Below are 20,474 nucleotides of genomic sequence, written 5' to 3'. Positions count from 1 at the left end.
GTCCATTTTCTAGATGAGAAAATTGAGGCCCAGAAAGGACGCAGTGTGTGTCCAAGGTTACACAGTCTGTGCTGGAACCAGTGTTTATGTCCACATCTGTCTGAACTCAAGCCCAGAGCTTTTATTTCTCTAGCAGGCCAAGTCTCAGAAATGTTTAAAACCACTTGAGGGGAATTCCCTGGTGGTACATGGTTAAGACTTAGAGCTTCCGCTGCAGGGGGCACCAGTTTGATCCTGGTCAGGGAACTAAGATCCTGCATGCCGAGCGATGAGGCTAAAAAAAAAAAAAATGGCAAAAAACATCCCACTTGCATCCCATGTCTGTGTCAGGACAGTGTCCAGTAGACTTGTTTTTTATTTGTTCTGTCCAACCCCAAACACCGTGACTGACCTTGTTGCCTGCTTCCAGGCCAGTGGAGGGAAGGTTCACAAACTGTTCTGGTCTGGTCCAGACTCTGTCCTTCAGTCACTATTTTTAAACTTAAAAAAAAAATGGTGAGGGCTTTCCTGGTGGCTCAGTGATAAAGAATCCACCTGCTGATGCAGGAGACACGGGTTTGACCCCTAATCTGAGAAGATCCCACATGCCTCGGAGCAACTAAGCCCGTGGGCCATAAGTACTGAGCCCGTGTGCTGGGACGACTGAAGCCCGTGCGTCCTACAGCCTGTGCTCTGCAATAAGAGAAGCCACTGCAATGAGAAGCTCTCACTGCAACTAGAGGGTAGCTCCTGCTTGCCACCACTAGAGGAAAGCCGTTTCTCCTCCCCCCGCCCCTGGCAACCACAGATCTGCTTTCTGTCCCTATGAATCTGCCCATTCTGGACATTTCATCGAAACGGGATCACACGGTATGTGGCCTTTTGTGACTGGCTTAGCACGTGGCTTAGCATGAGGTTTTCAAGGTTCATCCACGTTGTAGCAGGAACTAGCATGTCATTCCTTTTTGGGACTGAGTCATATTCCGTTGCATGGATAGACCATATTTTGTTTATCTTTTTATCGGTGGATGGACACTTAGGTTGTTCCTACCGTTTAGCTACTGTGAATAATGCTGCTGTAAACATTTTCGTCCAAGTTTTTGCCTGGACACCTGTTCTCAATTTTTTTTTTTTTTTTTGATCCCTATTAGGAGTGGAATTGTTGGGTCATACGGTAATTCTATGTTTAACTTCTTGAGGAGCAGCCAAACTGTTTTCCACAGCAGCTGTAGCATTATACATTCTTACCAGCAGTGAGTGTATGAGGGCTCCAGTTTCCCCACCTCCTTGCCAACACTTGTCATTTTCCTTTTTATAGCCGTCCTAGTGGGTGTGAAATGGTATCTCATTGTGGGTTTTGTTTGCATTTTCCTAATGACTAATGACATTAATCATCTTTACTCCTTGGGAAGCCTGAAGCAGGTCCCTCATCCTCTCATGCCTCAGTTTCCTCATGTCCAAATTAGGATACATCTAAGGAAGATACGAGGATGAAATGAGTGAACCAGGGTGAAGAACTTAGCATTTGTGTCAGGCACAGAGTCGGGGCTCCTAGACCGTCTCAGGCAGCCCCAGGCCCACCCTTGCTCAGCTAGTGGGGTGGCCGGCTACTCAGAGGACCTTCCTGGCTCTGACCAGCTGGGACTCTGGCTAAGTTAAAACTGCTCACTTCTGTCTCCACCACCCTGGACTCCACAGGGAACCACAACCCTTAAGGCCAGGGCTGATTTCCGTTCAACCCAGAAGACAGTTACTGAGTGTACGAGATCCCCTGGGACCTCTTTTCCATTTCCAAGGACCAGCTGCCCTTCGAGTGTTTTCCTTTGTGTGCTAAATGTTTTACATATGTTACATACAGACCTACTTCATTTAAACCTGTAAAAATTGTTACGGGATGCTATTATCATCCCTACTTTACAGATGAGAAAACTGAGGCCCAGAGAGGTTACCGAATATGTAGCCATTTATTGCAGAGGGCTAAGCTCTGGAGGGCAGGGGGAAGGCGATACCCAGTTGAACTGCTGCAGTTCAACAGAGGATAGACATTCTCCAGGGCCAAACTATGACTAGTTGTGAGGGTGTTTCAGAATTTTAATTTGTTACTGACTTTGGTCAACTTTGTGGGAATGATTCAAATTAAGAAGGAAAAAAAGAAGGAATTCAAGTCCATCCCTCTAATACTGTCTCTCTCAGCTCACTTTCTCCTACTCTGCTTTCCTGAGCAAGAGGTGGGTGGAGGTCCTGCCTGCAGGACAGTGCTGGATGCCCTAGCTGAAGACCCTGCCCCACGCATGTGGGTGCAAATGGGGTACCAGCTGCTGCCTTGCCTGGCCTCCCCACCATCTGAGCTCCCAGGAGGCCTGGTGGGGAGCAGGTGTCCTAGGTGGCCATGGGGGAAAGAGGCATGGGCTGTGCCCCTTTGTGATTGAGCCCCTAATATCGACAACCAGCAGACCCCTGGAAAATGAGAAGCACCATCTGGGGACGGCTAGTGCTCTCTGAGCGTGTATGGGGGTGATTAAAGACACAGACCCAAGGCAGACAGCCTGCGATCAAATCCTAGCTCTGCTGTTTACAAGTTGAGTGATTTTGAGAAAATTATTTACCCACTCAGAGCCTGTTTCCTCATCTGTAAAATGGAAACAATAACACTGGCCTCTTAGGATTGATGTGAGAATTAAATGAGATAATATACACAAAGTAGATAGAATGCTGCCTTGGATGTAGTAGGAACTATACACGTGTTGGCTGATTATTACTTTTATTAACTATTGTTGTGAAATGAGAGTCTGCGCCCAGCTAAGACACTTGGCTTAGGTCTTACCCAGCAGCCCCTGATGGAGGCCTTGAGTCTGGACGGATTCTCCCACACAGATATCCTGTGACCCCTGTGTGCTCCTTGGGGAAGGATAAAGGCTTCTGCCTCCCTCTTGCCCCAGCCCTCCCCCACTGGCTTGCATCTTGCCCCCACAGGGTTTCTGGGGCTCCCCTGAGTCGGAGGCGCCAGGAGTGGGACTGGGGGCTGGAGCGGGGATGGTTCCAAGGACACCACCCTGGACTCTGAATGAAGACAATCTGTCTACCAGCCTGCAAGCCTTCTGGGGAGAGGGGGGGCTGGCAGCTGGCTCTGTGTCCTGCACCTGTGAATAAGCCGGCTCCCTCCCCTGGTCTTGGTGACGAATGAGCATTTATGAAGCACTGCCTCATTTAATCTTCATCCCCATCCCCCTGCCAATTGTTCTGGTCCTCATTATCCAGATGTAGAAGCAGAGGTAACCAGAGGTGAGTGACTGCAATAAGACCAGACAGACTGGGTCAGGGAGGGGCTGGGCCAGTGGAAATTCCTGGAATGTAATCACGAGTGGAGCTACTGGGTTTGATTAAGCACAGCCCACCCCTGTCCATGCTGCACACAGCTCAGGGTCGCTAAGTCCCCACCTCCCTGCAGGGTTGGCCTTCTTCCTCAATTTTGTCCATCCTCTAGAGGTGATGTCTGTGATTGTCAGTGCCTCTTCTTTTTTAACACTTACTTTTTATTTATTCAGTTGCACCGGGTCTTTGTTGCGGCATGAGGGATCTTCAACCTTTAATTGAGACATGTAGGATCTAGTTCCCTGACCAAGGATTGAACCCAGGGCCCCCTGCATTGGGAGTGTGGGGTCTTAGCCACTAGACCACCAGGGAAGACCCTGTCAATGTCTCTTCTCTTGCTTGTTAGCTTCAGGGGCCTACATCTCCTTTTCCTGCCTCTTCGTGGCACTTGTTCCTGTTGGGGTCAGGCTGCTGTCCTCTTGTCATCTGCAGGCGTTCCTCGTATCCTCTAGTCTAGATGTTAATCCTCGTCTGTTTGGACATAGCGAGGATCCGCTATCATTCTGTCATCTTCGGGCACTTTGAAACCTAACTCCTCTCCTTCCAGCCTGCTGCCAGGCTCCTCTCTGAGCGGAAGGCACAGGTGAGGCCCTTCTCACTGTCTCTGCCCTTTTGGTAAATGCCAGGCATCCAGGAGAGGGTAGAGTCTGCGCCAGGAACTTGCTCTCAGCCTAGGGACGGGGCACAGGGGCAGGGAGGGGCGCCCGGCCCTGGCCCGCTCCCGGGGCTCCTGGTCAGGGCCTCTGGGCCCAACTGGTCAGGGTTCCTTCCTTCCACACACACCAGCACTCCGCTGATCACCGTGTTGGGCCTGGGGCCTCCAGCTTGATCAAGACCCTGTCCTTGGCCTCAAAAATGCCCACTCAGTGCGGCAAATAGCCTGGCCGCTGCCCAGGGTGGTGGCTGGGCCGAAGCCACACAGAGAGGACACTGCAGGACGCAGACTTGGACCGCTGCCAGCGTGGGCAGGGAGGGCTTCCGAGAGGAGGTGCCTTTGGTCTGGGCTCTGCAGGAAGCCTGCACATTCTCCAGGCCTCTGCAAGGCCTTCGTTCAAGCCCGGGCGGGAATGGGAGCCCAGCCTTTCATCTTCCTTTCCAGGGAACATGCCTTCTAGGTCTTTCCCTTTCATGGAGTTGAGGGGGTCTTTGCTCCTGGTTTATCCTTCTAAACAGGGGTCAGGATGGCTCTCAGGGAAGGGAGGCGTCTTGGGGATTAGCAGACCTGCCTCCCGTCCTTGCTGCCCGAGTGACCTTGGCCAAGCCCCACTTCCTCTCCGCAGTCCCCTGGTGTGAATGTGAGCGTGGGGTGGAGACGTGTGCTTCCAGAATCCTCTGGGATCCAACACGGCAGCCGTGCATCGTCCCGTCTTCTGCACAGCCCTTAAGGGACGGGGACCTGGAGGGCACCCGGAGTCCGTGGCCCCAGGCCCTCCGCGGCGGCTCTGCCCTGTACACCATCCTGCTAACAGCCCCGGGTTTGCTCTCAGACCCCTTCCTGCACTTTCCTCACAACAGCGCCTGTGAACAAAGGAGGTCCCGTGGGCCAGGTGCTGTGCTGGTGTTTTACACCCACGGCCTGGGTTACTTCTCACAAATCTGCAAGGTGTGTACGACGCCTGTCCCCTTTGTGCACGTGATATGGTGGGGCTAAGACTGAGCCACATGCCTAAGGTCCCCTAGCTTTTAAGTGGCAAGACCAAGGTCCCAGCCCAGCTCCGCCTGCTCTAGAGTCCTTTTCCTAATTGCCTCCTCCCATATTCCCATGGTAACTCTTTCCTAGGTTCCACCTACCCGGTTAGCATGCCCCAGCCAAGCCCTCCCTGTCGCCTTGACCCCCAACCTCAATCTCACGCAGACATTCGGCCTCTCCCAGGCCCACTCCTACTTTCCCCTTGGCCACCTGCTTTCCCGGTGGACCCCCATCTGCCCCTTCTCCCAGCCTCTCCTCACTTCTCTGTACCCCCTAGGGTGTGGTCCAGGGGCTGGGTGCCCACAAAGGGTATCTGAGACCCCTCATGAAGCCCCCAGGCCTGCATCACAGGCTGAGAAAGGCCTTGGGTGGGGATCCAGGTTTCACATTCTGGGGTGTCGTCACCCCACCCCCCCATTCCTGAGGTTGAGCAGGTCAGCCAAGGAGGAGGTGGCCCTCTAGGGCCCAGAGGGGCTGGGGACCTGGGCCTTGGCAGCTGGCCTGGCACATGCCCGACGTGGCCAGCCTGAAGGTGACGTGCCTGTCTCTCTGGAAGCCGCTGGCTTATCAGAGGGGAGTGAAGGGGCTGGGACAGCCCGTCTCCTGGGACGTGCCGGGACTCACGCCACCCGGGGGTGTGCATGTGTTCGTGAGTGCATGTGCCCCCCCAGGGCAGCCCGGCTGGGCCCCGGAGGAGGGGTGGTGGGAGCTCTCGATTCACCACGGGCTTCCCCTACGTTTAACAAACAGTGCAGTGTCTGGGACCCAGCAGGCCTATGGCCTGCTTTCGCTGTTATTCTTTTATAGTTAGGAGCTTAAATCACATTTTCCTTCCCCCCAAGGCAAACCCATCTTTCACATGGAACCCCAGCTGATCAGCGTGTGTGTACGTGTGTGTGTGTGTGTGTGTGTGTGTGTGTGTGTGTTTCTGTGTGCTGGACCAGGAGCACAGCTGCCCAGGCTGCATCCTGGCTCACTTCTCTTCCAGCTGCAAAGTCATCCTTCCGCAGACTCAGCTTCCACTCGTCAAGGAGGCCCGCGTCACCTGGAATGGTTGCTGAGTTTGAAATGAAACCCGGGCTGTGCTGAGTGTAAACACCACCGTGCAACAGAGATGTGCGTGTGGGGGAGTTGCTGGTCAGCATCTTCCATTTCTACTGAGCGCTGTGCCAGGGCCGGCAAGAATGGCTGATGGATTCCTGGCTCCTCTTGTTAAGGATTTAGCTCGTGCCCTTGAAAATGAATTGGGTTGCCTCGGTCCCTGAGATGTAGAAGCTGGTGGGGTGAATTCATTGGGTGAATGAATGGACGAAAGAATGAGTGAAGATACCTGATTCTGCAAGTGTTGAGGCAGAAGGTCACTGCCCAGATGGGAGGTTATGTGGGTGGGTGGGTGGAGGTGGGGCTGGACCAGATGGCTTTTGAGGTCACTTCCCATTGTTGGTTCTTTCCAGGTTCTGTGACCTGAGCTGACTTGTCCCATCTTTCCAAGAGCCTCTCACCTCAGACCCTCTGAGCAGCTAGTGCTGTGCTGGGCACAGTATTCTGTCTACACAGTCCTGCCTTCAGGGTTTCCTGGGTCAAGGAGAATTCCCAGTGAGCAGAGCCAAGGCTGATGCAGGACCTACGTGCTGGGCCACGGGTGAGGCTGGGGAGCGGAACACTGTTTGGGAGATCATGGCTGGGTGTGGGGAAGGGAATTTTCAGTCCTCTGTGGATAAGCCTGGAAGGCTTCCTGGAGGAATCTGTGTTGAATCTCAGTGAGAGCACGCCTAGTCCCAGCCATCCCAGGTTTTAGGTAACTAGCATGCCCCTCCCCTCTGCTCGCCACGCCCCACCTATGACCCTGGAGGGCAGGAGGGAGGGGTTGCGGGCTGTGGCAGGCATGGGAGCTCAGGAGCCGGCAGGTGTCAGTCCTTGCCGGCCCATCTGGCAGTCTCTAGGGACGCTGGGGCTCTTAGGTGTGGTTCTGATGCTGCGTGGTCTTTGTTATTCAGTCACTAAGTCCTGCCCTTAGCTGGTTCTAACCTCTTAGAACCTGTTATCTCCCCTAAAAATGAGTGGTCAGCAAAGGGACCACCAGTGTGAGCTCTGGGTGGGGGTCTCCTCGGAGCTGCAGCCCAGCCCCAGACCTCGTGCCTTGGGCTGAGTTGGGGGGTGGGGTGATCCCTCCTCTCTTTGAGGGGTCACCTCCTGGAGGGCCTTCTGGGGGCTGGAAATGACCCCCAGCAGAGTCGACTCCCTGGTTCTTGCGCCCCCCCACCCCCACCCCAGGTCCCTCTGCCCTGTTTTGTCCCCTCGGTGTTACATTCCGCAGAGGAAAGTGATCCCTCACTCAAGGCCTGAGGATTACAGGCTGGAGAGAAGTCGGCGTTGCCCTGGGAACGCTCACGTAGCCCTTTTCCGTTTTCCCATCAGTGCCCTCCTCCTTCTGCCAAAGGCTGGGGGCGGGGGCGGGGGGAATGATCCTGGCTGAGGTTGGGGGGCTGATCAGCCCCTCCCTCCCTCCCTGAGGGTCAGCAGCCCTGGAATGGGGGTAAACTGTGCTGAGCTTCTAGTAGGCCTTCTCAGGAGGTGGTCAGGGGTCAGGGGCCCTGGGGTCTCCATGTGTCTGGGCTCCCCTGCCCCCTCGCTTCTACCCTGACGCCCCTCCTAGGCTGAAGCCCCTCCACCCCGACTAAGCTGGGGATTTCCGCAGGCTGAGCCAACCGCCTGACCCTCATTATGGCGCCTTCATCCTGTTGGGGTTAAGCTCCCGGTGGCCTTCCCTGCCCCCCGCCCCAGAGGCCAGGCCGGGGGTCAGAGATTCAGGAGGCTCAAGCCTGCTGGGTCCCCTCGGGGAAGGGCTGTTGGCCCGTCTTCTCCCCGGGGCCCCAGGGGTGGAGAGGCAGCTTGCCCTGGGGGTCGGGGTGGACAAGGGAAGATGTGCAGGGAATGCTCCGAGAGGAGGGGGTGGTCCTTCAGGGAAGAGGGAGCTGCTGGCCTTTAGAGGGCAGTGAAGTCGAGAGATTAGAAATCCCAGGGGCTGCTTTCACAAATGTAGAGTCATCTAGAAAGATTTTAAAAATACTCAGCCCCACGCCTCCTGATTTTTATTTCATCAGCCAGGACTGGAGCAAGCATTGGTATTAAAAAAAAATCCTCCTCGGGTGGCTCTCATATTCAGCCAGTTTGAAAATCACTGCTCTACCTGACGACGCCCCATGGTACTGTCAAGGAGACTGATGAGCCATCAGAAGGCCCTTGAGGGAGGTAACTTCACCAGCTGGGCAACACTGGGTTGGAACTTGGGACAGGCCACTTCCTCTTGGCCGCCTCCATCCGCCGGAGGCTTGCCAGGTGTCCCACTCACGTAATTATTTGGGTCCTTCGGAGCTGTGTGACTGAGAACAAGTGTGCCTGGTGATACTAGGCCCCGTGATAAGAAGAGACGGAGATGATGCCTATAAGGCCCCAGCAGCACTTGGGGGAAGGGTAGCCATTGTCCTTCTGCTGGGGCCAGGGTCTAGGCAAGGCCTCCATCATCTTATCCGTCAAACAGGCGCGACCCTCAGAACTCCAGCTACTCTCAGGTAGAGTAGGGTAGTGGATATCCTTGAGGTTCCCTGGGCCCTGAGAGGGAGCTGGGAGGTGCAGGGAAGTGCCGGAAAGAAGGGCTCCCTCACCCTTGAACCTCACACCTTTCTTGTTGGGGGTGTCACTGTATCCTGCAGATATAGGAATGGCCACCAGGTGTCACCCTCAGCTCATGCTTGAAGTGAAGGCAGTGCAGAAAGAGGGAAAGGGGCTGGGTGGAGAGGAAGGCACCTCTCAGGGAGTGAGTGAACTTGGAGAGTGCCTGCCTGCTGCTTTGGGGCGGGGAGGGGGGGGGGGGGAAGAGGCTGTTAATTTCTGCAGGAAGGTGCTCTGCAAAGGTTCATTTGTCTGCCTTCAGAATTCTTCCCATGCTGATGGCAAATCACAATTCAACAGGTTCTTTATAGGGCACCTGTTGCACACACGGGTGGGGGTGGAAGTGGGGAGTGGAAGGGTTAGAGGACAGGGGTGGAGGGGGGAGGTGGGGGGAGGCTTAAGGATCTTACTGGACACCTACTCTGTACCAGATCCTATACACACAGGAGGCCATGCAATATTCATAGCAACCTGGTATAGTAAGTACCATGATTAGTCCCATGTTACAGGGCAACTGAGACTTATACTGATTATGTGTTGGGCCCAAGATCACCCAGCTGGACAAAGTTGGAGGCTTGTCTAGAGCCTAACTTCTTTCTCCTTTACCCATTTAGTCAGGGGACAGGAAACCTGCAACGGTCTTCCCACCAGGCTGGGAGAGGATGTGGTGGGTGGCGACCCAACCCTGCCTGGCTCTGCTAATCAAGAACCAGCGAGGAGCTCAGAGAGGCCTGCTGCCAGCCTGCCGGGTGCGGGTTGATGGGGGGAGGGGGAACCTGTGCTCACTGGGGTGGGTGGAAGTAGGGTTTGGGTGCAGGCTGGGTGTCAGGCAAGGGCAGGCCGCAGACATAGCAGCAATGAGAGGCTCTCACCACCTGCACACATACTCCTTGGAGCAAACTTCCCAGCTCAGAGTTATTTCAGTTTCCTCACCTGTCAATTCTAGGGGACAGCTTTGCTCATCCAATACCTTGTCCCTGCCCCCTGATGGACTCTGAGCTGACCACTCCTCGGATCAGGTACTAAGATGGACATGATCTCAGCCATCCCTCACCTGCAACCCTCCACTTTCACCTTAGATCAGCTTTAAAGTTTCTTTGATCATGCTGTTTACCAATGAAACAATTGCTGAGCATGCATCTGTAATAGAAACATATTTTCATATTGTTTACTTTGTAAAACACATTCACACTAAATGGAAAAAGATGAGATGAAAAAATAAATGTCCTAATATTTTCCTTCTGCACCTCCGTTACCCACACTCCCCACCCTCCAAGGGCACTTTAGATCCAACTGCTCCAGGAAATGGAGGGTAGTCAGTCCAACCCAGCTCAGGAGGGAAGTGTGGTCAATGTTCTGGAACATCCTTGCCCACCCCTTCATGGCCCAGCACCAGAAGAGAGACACTTCAGTGACAGCAGGTGGGAGCGCGGGCAGACGGGGAGCATGAGCAGGGCCGTGTCAGGGAGGGGCTTCGATGACATGGACAAGAGGCAGGTTTTCATTTTATACCCTGATGCTGACAAAGTTTTGTGATTAATTTTTTTACTGTCCCAGAACATATAGAACCAGGACATCGTGTTCTAGGTAGTTACCTGATATGTGTGCTTCAGGTAGTTCTATTCTGTTTCCAACAGTTTAAAAGTCCACCCCTCCCCCCCTCCTGGAGTTGGGAGCACTCCTTCCAACACACACACACTTGGGACAGGAAGGACAGACACAGCTTAGGCGCCTTGTCCTCAGGGGCTTCATCCTCCACTGCCCCTCCCTGGTTGGAGGCCCCTGTGTCGTCCTTGCCTGGACGGGTCCTCCTGCAGGGTCGGCACTTGGGGACCTGCGTGAAAAGGAGATGGAGGAGAGGAGCGGCAAGAGGCTGTATCTGGGGTACAGAAGTGAGCCCCCCCTGACTGAGAGAAGTCTTGAGAGAAGCCCCCTGTCCCCCAGCCCAGGCTTGGGCCTGGAAAGGACCAAATGGCTTACAAAGGCATCTGGCTGCGGCCCCCCCCCCCCCAGGGTGGCAGCCTTGGTGGCTGGCCCAGTGTGGATGCCTTTGTGTTCCCTGACTGTGTGTCTGTTTCTGCAGTCACTGGGTGCTTGTTCTGTGGGGTGAGGGGTGTGGGGGTGGGGGCATGGCCTGTGGCTGGGCAAGTACGTGAGGCTGGGCACGAACAGCCTCACCTACCAGCCCTACTCCTGCCAGGTACAACCAGCTGCTGCGGCTGCCCGCCATCCGCCTCCTCCCTTCCCTGGGCCTGGCCAGGCCGGGGGGCAAATGACTTGGCGGGCACCTCCCCTCACTTGGACCCACTGGGGCAGGGCCGGCTCACCTGGGCACAGCCATGGGTCCCGGATAGGTGGGTGCTCTGCTCACCCCTCCCCCACTCCTCACCAGGGAGATGGGCGAGAGGGGGTGCTGCGGCCAGGGAGGGGGCGCGGGGCAGAGCTAGGGCCCCCTTCCTCTCCCAGACAGTGGATGCCTACAGCAGGGCAGAAGGGGGGGCCGAAGGAATGGGGAATTTCTGTTTCAGGCCAGGAAATGATTTCCATGCAAATAAGATGCAAACTCCTTAATGAATTTGCAATTAGGAACGGAGGCTGCCAGATCCGGGCAGCGCGGGCGGGTTTTATGAATGGGCCCGCGTGGGGCGGGGGTGGGGGGCGGCGCGCCGGCCCGCCCCCACGTTTCCCTGCCGCTGCGCCCGCGACATGCCGCGCCGCACGTTGCTGCCTCCCGGCCCCGCCGCGACCTGGCCCGCCGCCAGCAGGTCAGCTGCTTCGGACCGAGCGCGGGAGGCTGCCGGCCAGAGTCCTCGCCGCGCCGCCGGCGGCGCAGCGTCGGGCCGCGGCACGCCCCCTGGGGCCTGGCAGGGGTCTTCCCTCTGGCGCCCCATTCCTTGGTGATTGGAACGGTCTCCTGAAGCTGGAGGGAGTGAAGTGAGCTTTCAGGCCCTGAGGATGGTCGGGCCTGGGAGGTCACTGACCACAGGAGGAGGGTAGGCCCCTAACCTGGCCCGGATTGGGGCAATGACCTTGGGAGGGATGGATGTACAAAGAGAGGAGAAGAAAGGGGTCAGTTCCCATCCCAGCACCTGCTGCACCTCGCCAGGCCTCAGTTCCCATCTCCCTAACCTCAGCAGGCCTTGCCCACCACCCCAGGGCACCTGCTTTATTATTATTATTATTTTTTTCTCCTGCAGGGCCACCCCAGTCTGCTCTGGGCCTTGCTCTGACCTGGCGGAAGAGTGGGTGTCCTGGGTGGGTGGGTTCGCTTGGGTCAGCTCTGGTCCGGAAAGAGACTCACCAGTTTTGAGTCTGAGCCCTATTAGGCCACAGACTCCATCCCCTCCCCTCCCCCAAGCTTTCAGAGTAAATTAACCAATTACCTCTAATTAAAGCGCCATGCTTTCTGTTCCCTCTTGGGCCTCAGTCCCCACCCTGGGAGTCCTCTTACTCTGGCTGCTCTGGAAGGGAGCCGGGCCAATAAGGTGGAAGCCAGTGAATCAGTGAGTAGAGCTGGGCGGGGTGTGGAGGGGAGGAAGTCACAGTGCCATTGACTTCTGGGGAGTGGTCTGGGAACTGGGTCTTTGTGGGGCTTTGGAAGGATGGGAGCCCCAGGCTGCCTTCGGAGGTTGGACCTGTGTAAAGCCCTGTGAGGGTGCTGAAGCCTTGGGGGCGACCCTCCTGGGAGGACTGGCGGGGCAGTTCTAGAAGTTGCCGGTCCTGGGTGGCACCTGCTGCTCGCTTACCCACCACACCAGGAGAGACTCAGCCCTAGGGGGCTGGTGGGGGGGGGGTCCATCCTCTCTCTAACCCGGCTCCTCCTGTGCAGCGAGAACCCCTTCGTGCCTCTCCGCCTGCCCTCCATGGCCCTGAGGCGCAGGCCCCAGCGCTTGCATGGCCTACACCACCCTAGCACCTCCCTGGCCCCACGTGTGAGACGTGTTGGGGAGGATGCCCAGTGGCCAGAGGCAGGGTGATGGGCTGTTGACCCAGGTCTCACCTCTTGGCAAGCTGGCCTTTCCTGAGACGGGCAGTACCCCGCCAGGCTGTGACTCAGGCCCGTACCCTACCTTGAGCCCTGCCATGCCAAGGATCTGTGTACGTGGGGTGGGTCTGTCAGCTGTAGACTCCTCTCTCGGGTCACTTTCTCTGCCAGCTCTAAGGAGCCAGGCGGTGACCAGAAGGTTCGGGCCTTCCAGCCCTGGGCCTTCGAGCTCTGGCTGTTTCTCCCAGCCCACCACCCCAGTAGAGGCTGACGGTGAGGGGAGGCCCCCTTGCAGGGCACAGCAGTCATCAGACCCTGCGGGGGTGTGAGCCACCCAGGACAGGGGTAGGACTCGGCACACAGGGCGTCCTGAGCCCCCATCTGCCAGCTTGGTTGCCCGTCCCTGCTCAACGAAAGCTGGCTCAAAACTCCCCGCCTCCAGCAAGGTTTCAGATGCCTCCCTTACTTGTGGCCAGCCCAGTCACTACTGTTCACTGGCTCCTGGTTTTCATTTGTTTCTCTGACTTTTGTCCACTTCTCCAGACCCTCCGCGAGCGCCTCTGCACGACTCTTGTTCTTTCCTGCATTTCCCAGTGGCCAGCAGAGGGCGCCTCCTAAAAGACGGCGGAACCAGGGAGGGAGCGGATCCGCTTCCCCGGATCCAGGCACTGTGTAAAGCCCAGGCTCATGGGTCCGTTTGTGTAAACTGAAACTGACCCAGAACACCTTCCTTCCTGGCGATCTAGACTTAACCTGCCGGCAGAGGGCTAGAGATTAGACCACAGGTTAAACCCAGGTGGCTGTCTCCGACGTGAAACCAGGTGGCCCCCCCCAAAGGACTGAGAGGATAAGGGAGCTGCCCGCCCCCCCGCCCCCCGCCAGCAGCCCGAACGGGGTAGGGGCACCGGAGGTCGCCGGCTTTCCTCCCTTGACCCTGGGAGAAGAGTTGGGAGGGGCTGCACCGAATAGCTGGTGTCCCACCCCATGGGAGGGGCTGCTGTGCACGTCTGGGCCACATCTGGGTTCTTGGCAGCAAAGGGAGCTCCAGGGAAATACGATCCACCCCTTGGTGGCTGTTCACCATTACATTCCTGGGGAGCCCTTTACACACAGGTGTATGGGACACATCCGTAATGCGGGTGAATTCGGGACCCTCCAGACACTCGCTCCTTTCGACATGGTCTTAGTTAGGCTCCTGGGCAGCAGCCTGTTCTGGGCCACCAGACCTTTCCGCTATCCTATGTTCGCGTGTGAGATTCTGGGCTTCCCCTTCTGGAAATCCTGGGAACTAGACTCTAACGTCCATACAGTCCGTTCTCCTTCCTCCAGCTGGGGGGTAAGAGAGAGGAGAGTGAGGTTACGGCACCTCTTAGGGACTCCATCATCATGCAGAGCGGAGTGGGAAACCGTCTGCTGTTGGGTCATTTCACACAAAAGCCTGGGAATGTGATCAGGACGGGAAGAGGGGACAGCAAAACTGGTTCTTTCTTGGATTTGGGTCCTGGGTTTTGGGGAGGGGACAACACGGAGAAAACCCCTCTTGGTCGGCTGGGTTCCTGGACGTCCGAGAAGGAAACAGAGGGCTGGCCGGAATGGCCTTGAAGTAGGCTGCGACGGCGAGGGGGGAAGGGGAAGGGGGAAGGGAGGGAAGGTTGCGCCCACCCAGGGTCCCCCCGCCAGCCCCTCTCCCCAGCTTCCCCCCGCCCGGCCCGCCGCGGCCCCTCCTCCAGACCTGGGCACCGCCTCCCCCTCCCCTCCTCCTCCCCCTCCCACTCGGCGCTGCAGCTGCTGCCGACGGACCATTCTGCACGTAGCGAATGGAGGAGACGCACAAGGGAGGCCTCAAGTGCGCGCGCGCGGGAGCCGGCGCCGCGCGGGCGGGGGAGCGTCTGCGGGTACGCGTGCGCGTGCGGTGCCGGCCCCGAGCGCGCGCGCAGGGCTCCGGAGCAAGCGGCTCCTCTGCGCGCCCAGGTTAGGGATGCTCTGCGGTGGGGTTCCAGTCGGTTCGGGTCCTCCCATGCACTCTGCCTTCCAGGGAATCCCACCTCTACCCAGCCCCTTTTTCATCGTGCACCACAATAGATAGCACCGTCCTTCACGCGCAGCAGCGCTTCGTGGTGACTGGGTGCTGAAATGAATTGATGCTCTGGCCCTCCTCATCCTCTGGGTCACTGCTCTACAGTCCGCTGGGCCCTGGGCTGAGAGGCAAGAGAGGGCTGAAAACTCTGGTCCCTTGGGCACTCGATTCACAACCCTATAGACCCACAGGGCTTCCTTGGTGGCTCAGATGTAAAGAATCTGCTTGCAATGTGGGAGACCTGGGTTCGATCCCTGGGTGGGGAAGATCCCTTGGAGAATCCCCATGGACAGAGGAGCCTGATGGGCTACAGTCCATGGAGTCGTGACGAGTCCGACAGGCTGAACCACTAAGCACTAACCACCTGTGCCCGGGGAGAGCTCTCAGCCTCCTGGAGACTCTCACCCTGACACCTCTCTGCACCTGAATCCAGGGCAGGCCCCATAAGGCCGGTAGAGACCCTAGACAAATGCCTGTCAAGGAAAGACAAATGAGTTCTTTGACCTTTATCTCTGCTGGGACGGGAACTCCCAAGGGAGTGCCGTTCTCCGTCACCTCCTCCCCGGGTGTCACCTGCACAACTCCCACTCCCTGGGGCATCCAGGACAGGATTGGGCTCTGTTCGCACCGCGGGCGAAGGTGTGGTACGGTGAACACAGATGTCCTGGGATGGCCGGGAAGTGCAGAGAGGCCATGTCAGCCTAGGGTAGGCAGTACTCATCTTGGAGGTGTCTTCTGAGTCTGCAGGGCACCCTCCCCACTTTCTGAACCCCTGATCCTGGTGGGTCTGGAGGCTGCGCCTTCCTTCTGTAGATAGCCCAGGTTGGCACCTCATTCTACCCTCTGCACCACTCAGAGGCGTGGGGTAGGGCCTCTTCGGTTTGTGTGGGCCCTGGGCCTTGCAAAGAGGAGCTTGAACTGCATCGGTCACCTGCTGGACCTCCTGTTGCGGGGCGGGGCAGTGAGTTGAAGGGCTGAAGGTGACTGAGAGTTCTTTGTCACATGATAACTTGACCTTGCCCTAATTTGACCTCTCTAAGCCTAAATTTCCTGTCTAATGGGAGCACAGCCTTATCTAGTGGGGCCGTTTAGGACTGAAATGTAGTCTGCATATAACATGCCTCACGTGTTGGAGGCAAGTGCTCAGTAGAGCTAAATCTTTTTTTTTTTTTTTTTTTTTTTATTACTGTGTGCGGACTGGCTGAAAGGCTGGGGACATTTTCTTCAGCTGTGTTTCCAATGGGTAGAGTGAATTCAAATCCCAGAACTCCTTGGAATTTGGAGGTTGGGTTTTGTGAAAACTATAGAGAAACCAGTAATATGTCATACTTTTGTCATCATCCAAGAATGAACCATTTCACATTAGTTTTCCAGACGTTAATATCCGAGACCTTAAAAAGAGATATTTTGGATGGAAATCACTAGTGGATATTACACACTTTCCTGCCTTCTTAATCAGAGGTTAGAGAACATGTGAGTCCTTATGACTCAGAGTTGTGGTTGCAAGTGTCCATCATGGTCCTGGTTGTAACACAGTGAAAATCCAAGGTCTTGTTTGACTCCACACTGAAAGCCCATCCCATGATGTCTTTATTTTCATAGTTCTCGTGTCTTTTCATAGTTCTTCATCACTTCACCAGCTCCCTATTAGCTGTCACTTCTACCACCATCACTGCCTCAGGTCGACCACCATCCCTCCTCTTTCTTCTCAACTTGTTTCTATTCCGCTGTGGGCTGAGATAGCAGAAAATCACATCTGTTAGAAGACATGAAAAACAACAAATCTTCTGAACTTGACAAATTATATTAAAATTCGTCTGGAAAAATAAACATGCAAAAAGAGCTTGGAAAATTCTAGAGGAGAGGCATTATAAGGGGCAAATAGAGCTACTGAAATGTTGTGTAAATCTTCAGTAATAAAAGAGTTGGGTACTGGCACCCAGAGTGTCACATCAAAGGAACAGAACAGAGCCCAGACACACACTGTGAACAATGGAAATTGAATATACGGTAAAGTGACTTTTTAGATCAGAGGAGAAAAGATTCAATCAACTTGAACAACTGGCTAGCTGTTTGGTGGTGGGGGGGAAAGCCGGTTCTCCACTTCATTCCTCATTCTGAAATCAGCCTCAGATGAATCAATTATTTAAATGTAAAAAGAAGCCCATGAAATTACTAGAAGAAAACATCAACAAAAATTTTTAAGTGTATTGATATATTCTTAAACTGGGGATAGGAGGACAAAATATAGGAGTCATAAAAGGAAAGATTTTAAAAATAATTTTATTTATTCATTTATTTGGCTGTGCTGGGTCTTCCTTGCTGAGTGGGTTTTTCTCTAGATGCAGTGAGTGGGGACTACTCTTCACTGTGGTGCACTGGCTTCTCATTGCAGTGGCTTCTCTTGTTGCAGAGCACAGGCTCCAGAGCATTCAGACTTTAGTGTTTGTGGCACATAGCCTCAGTAACTATGGCTCCTGGACTCGAGAGCACAGGTTTAGAAGCTGTAGTTTACTGCATGTGGGATCTTCCTGGCAAGGGATCGAACCTGAGTCTCCTGGATTGGCAGGCGAATTCTTAACCACTGAGCCCCCAGGGAAGCCCATAAAAGGAAAGATCTTTAAAAACTAGTTACATAAGCAAGTAACATCTTAAAGTTTATAGGCAAATGACAAACCAGAAAAAATATTTTCAATATATCTGACAGATAAGTTCATACTAATCAATAAGGAAAAGAGAAGCAAATAGAAAAAGGGGCAAAGTTCATGAACAGGAAAGGGAATACTAAAGGCTAACGAATAGGTGAAAATTCCTACCCTCAGTCAAAATACAAGAAATCAAAAGTAAGAGATGATAAGAGTCTCCTTATCATCTTTTCCTCCTTACAATGGACAACAACTGAAATAGGAGACCCCTCACTTTGTGGACACAGGCATCCTCAGAACTGGTGGGAGGGCAACTGCACCCAGGAAGAATTAATTCACAAACCACTTGCTCAGGGGCTCCACACCTACAGATTTATTAGGTATGCTGTCACAAATGTTGCGAGTGTTTAAAGTGTCTGTACAACTGTATTCATGACAGTTTTATTTCCGAATCTTAAAAACTGGAAGCAACGTCAAGTCCATCGGTAAGGCACTGATTAGTTATGTTCTGGAGCATCCAAAATGCCAGCGGTGTGTGCTGGGATTAAAAAGAGTGAGGTACTCAGCTGGTAATGAATCTGCCTGCAATGCAGTAGACCCCGGTTCAATTCCTGGATTGGGAAGATCCCCTGGAGAAGGGATAGGCTACCTACTCCAGTATTCTTGAGCTTCCTTGGTGGCTCAGCTGGTAAAGAATCCGCCTACAATGTGGGAGACCTGGGTTTGATTCCTGGGTTGGGAAGATCCTCTGGAGAAGGGAAGGATTACCCACTCTAGTATTTTGGCCTGGAGAATTCCATGGACTGTATAGTCATGGGGTCACAAAGAGTCGGCCACCACTGAGCGACTTTCACTTTGACAGTGTTATGGGCTGATATTCCCTAATGAGAAAGTAAGTGGCAGGACAGCTCTGGGGGTACTAGTCCACAAAGGGTAGACGGGTAGACCTTTGGGCAGTATTGAATCTTGAGAAGCCTGCTGGAGACCCAGAATCTCAGGGTAGGGGATGGGGAAGGTGGGCTGGGAACCTGGGGCTGAGGTAGAGCAATATGTTTTAACATGCTCTCTAGAGACTTCTGACTTCATATTTGAGAAATACAATGAGGAGTATATCACTTTTTGTGTAAAAATAAGATAGATATAAATTTATCTGTCCTCTGTTTTGGAAATTTCAGGATTTATTCTAAGCAGAACAAGGTAGGGCTAAGGTGAACTTTCACTTTTCATTTTATCTGCTTCTGAATGCCTCAGATGTTTACCCTGAGAATATGTTACTTTGATTTTCTAAAAGACTTCATCAACAAGCTACCCAAACAGAGAAACAAAATGCGGTCTATACACACCACGGAATATTATTCAGTCTTAAAACGGAAGGAAATTCTGACACATGCTACAAGGCAGACAAGCCTTGAGGACATTATGCTAAGTGAAATCAGCCAGTCACAAAGGGATAAATACTGCATGACTCCGCTTTAATGAGGTACCACATTCATAGAAACAGAAAGTGGAAAGGGGATTGCTAAGGGCTGGGGGGAGGGAAGAATGAGGAGTTATTGTTTATTGGTACAGAGTTTGAGGGAAGATGAAAAGACTTCTGGAGAAGGATGGTGGTGGTTACACAATAATGTGAATTACTTCATGCCACTGAACTGTGCACTTAAAAAGTGGCTAAGACAGTGAACTTTACCTTCAGTGTATTTTGCCATGATTAAAAAAACGTTTGAAACAAAGAGAGCTACCTGACCAAAAAGGTGTGTAAGGTAGGGCTAGGGTTTGAAGCTGGCAGGCTCTGGGAGAGCCTTTCTCTAGATTACAGAGTATGAACTTGAGGGTTGGGCTTGATGACAACTCTTTCTGCTGTAGGGTTGGGTTGCAGCAAGTCTTGGCATCTGATAGAGAGACCACATCCTTGCCCACACAATGGGAAACAGACCTAACGAACTTGCTCCCTTGAGAGATGGCAGTGTGGACAGAGAGTGGGTTGGATGGAATACAGAGACCTGTGAGGTTATGGGGAAGCTGGGTCGTGGCCCCCTTCCCTGTTACCTCTGCTGAGACCCTTCCCTGGGCTGGGGAGGGGCTGACTCTCCACGTGGGTCAGAGCTCTGCAGAGAGGGTGCTGAGCCCACTGGCTGTGGGAGATGGCTTATGTGGGGAGAGGCGAGAGAGAGGGCAGGATGAGCAGAAACTGCTAGGATAGGGCACAAATTTCTTGGTGATAAGTCTGTGTTCAGGCATCTGGCTGGTGCAAGGACTGTATTTGAAAGAGGGATGATGGGGAGGGGTGGTGGGATGAGAGGGGTGGGGGCACTGGCCAAGCTGGACCAGGCTCCAGTCAATTGGCTGGAGCCCAGAGGCGAAGGACATCACGTAGGCTGCTGTCTGCCCTGCCAGCTTGGGGGACAGGGCTCCTGGCCCAGGCTCTAGGGGCTTCTGCAGTTGCCCCAATCTGGCCTAGATGCAGGCCTGCCTGTGCATCCTAGACCCTCCCTCCCCCAGTCACCTGGAGTCTGGGGCTGCCAGGAACCAAGCAGGGGGACCTGTGGCCCAGGAGGGGACGGGAGTTGGGGAGGCCCTGTAGTCAACCTGATCAGACTGAGGGGGTAGTGCAAAGCAAAGAGGAGGGGAGAGGATCTGGAGACTCTTCTGAGCTTCCATGTGTTCTCTAGGAGTAGGACAGGAGACACGATGAGGGGAACTCTGATTGGAGACTTTCTGCAAGAATCCCCCACCTCCCAGGGCCAGCCTAGGGTCTGCATTCATCCTGCCCTCATTTAGCATGCTCCTTTCAGGAAGCTAGGGGCTTCCCCGGTGGCTCAGCAGCTAAAGAATCTATCTGCAATGCAGGAGACACAGGAGATGTGGGTTTGATCCCTGGATCAGGCAGATCCCCTGGAGGAGGAAATGGCAACATACTCCTGTATTCTTGCCTGAAAAATCCCATGGACAGAGCAACCTGGCAGGCTGTAGTCCAAAGGGTCACAGAGTTGGCATGACTGAGTGATACTCACTCACTTTCAGGAAGCTGGAGACAGTCTCTGATTTCACAGAGCT

At 54.3% G+C, this 20,474-nt stretch overlaps 1 long non-coding RNA gene across 2 annotated transcripts; it reads left to right on the top strand.

Moving 5' to 3' along the window:
- Nucleotides 1-648: 648 nt before the first annotated feature.
- On the top strand, nucleotides 649-9,460 carry LOC136151884 (uncharacterized). Of its 2 annotated transcripts, none has more exons than XR_010660101.1 (4): nucleotides 649-849; nucleotides 6,496-6,683; nucleotides 8,146-8,293; nucleotides 9,328-9,460. It is a non-coding gene; the product is annotated as an uncharacterized lncRNA (long non-coding RNA). The 2 variants fall into 2 exon arrangements; XR_010660102.1 differs by lacking the exon at nucleotides 649-849 and adding an exon at nucleotides 6,054-6,178.
- The last annotated feature ends 11,014 nt before the right edge of the window (nucleotides 9,461-20,474 follow it).

This window comes from Muntiacus reevesi, chromosome 20, assembly GCF_963930625.1.
Source record: "Muntiacus reevesi chromosome 20, mMunRee1.1, whole genome shotgun sequence".
NCBI lineage: Eukaryota > Metazoa > Chordata > Mammalia > Artiodactyla > Cervidae > Muntiacus > Muntiacus reevesi.
This window is presented reverse-complemented; position numbering and strand designations above follow the sequence as displayed.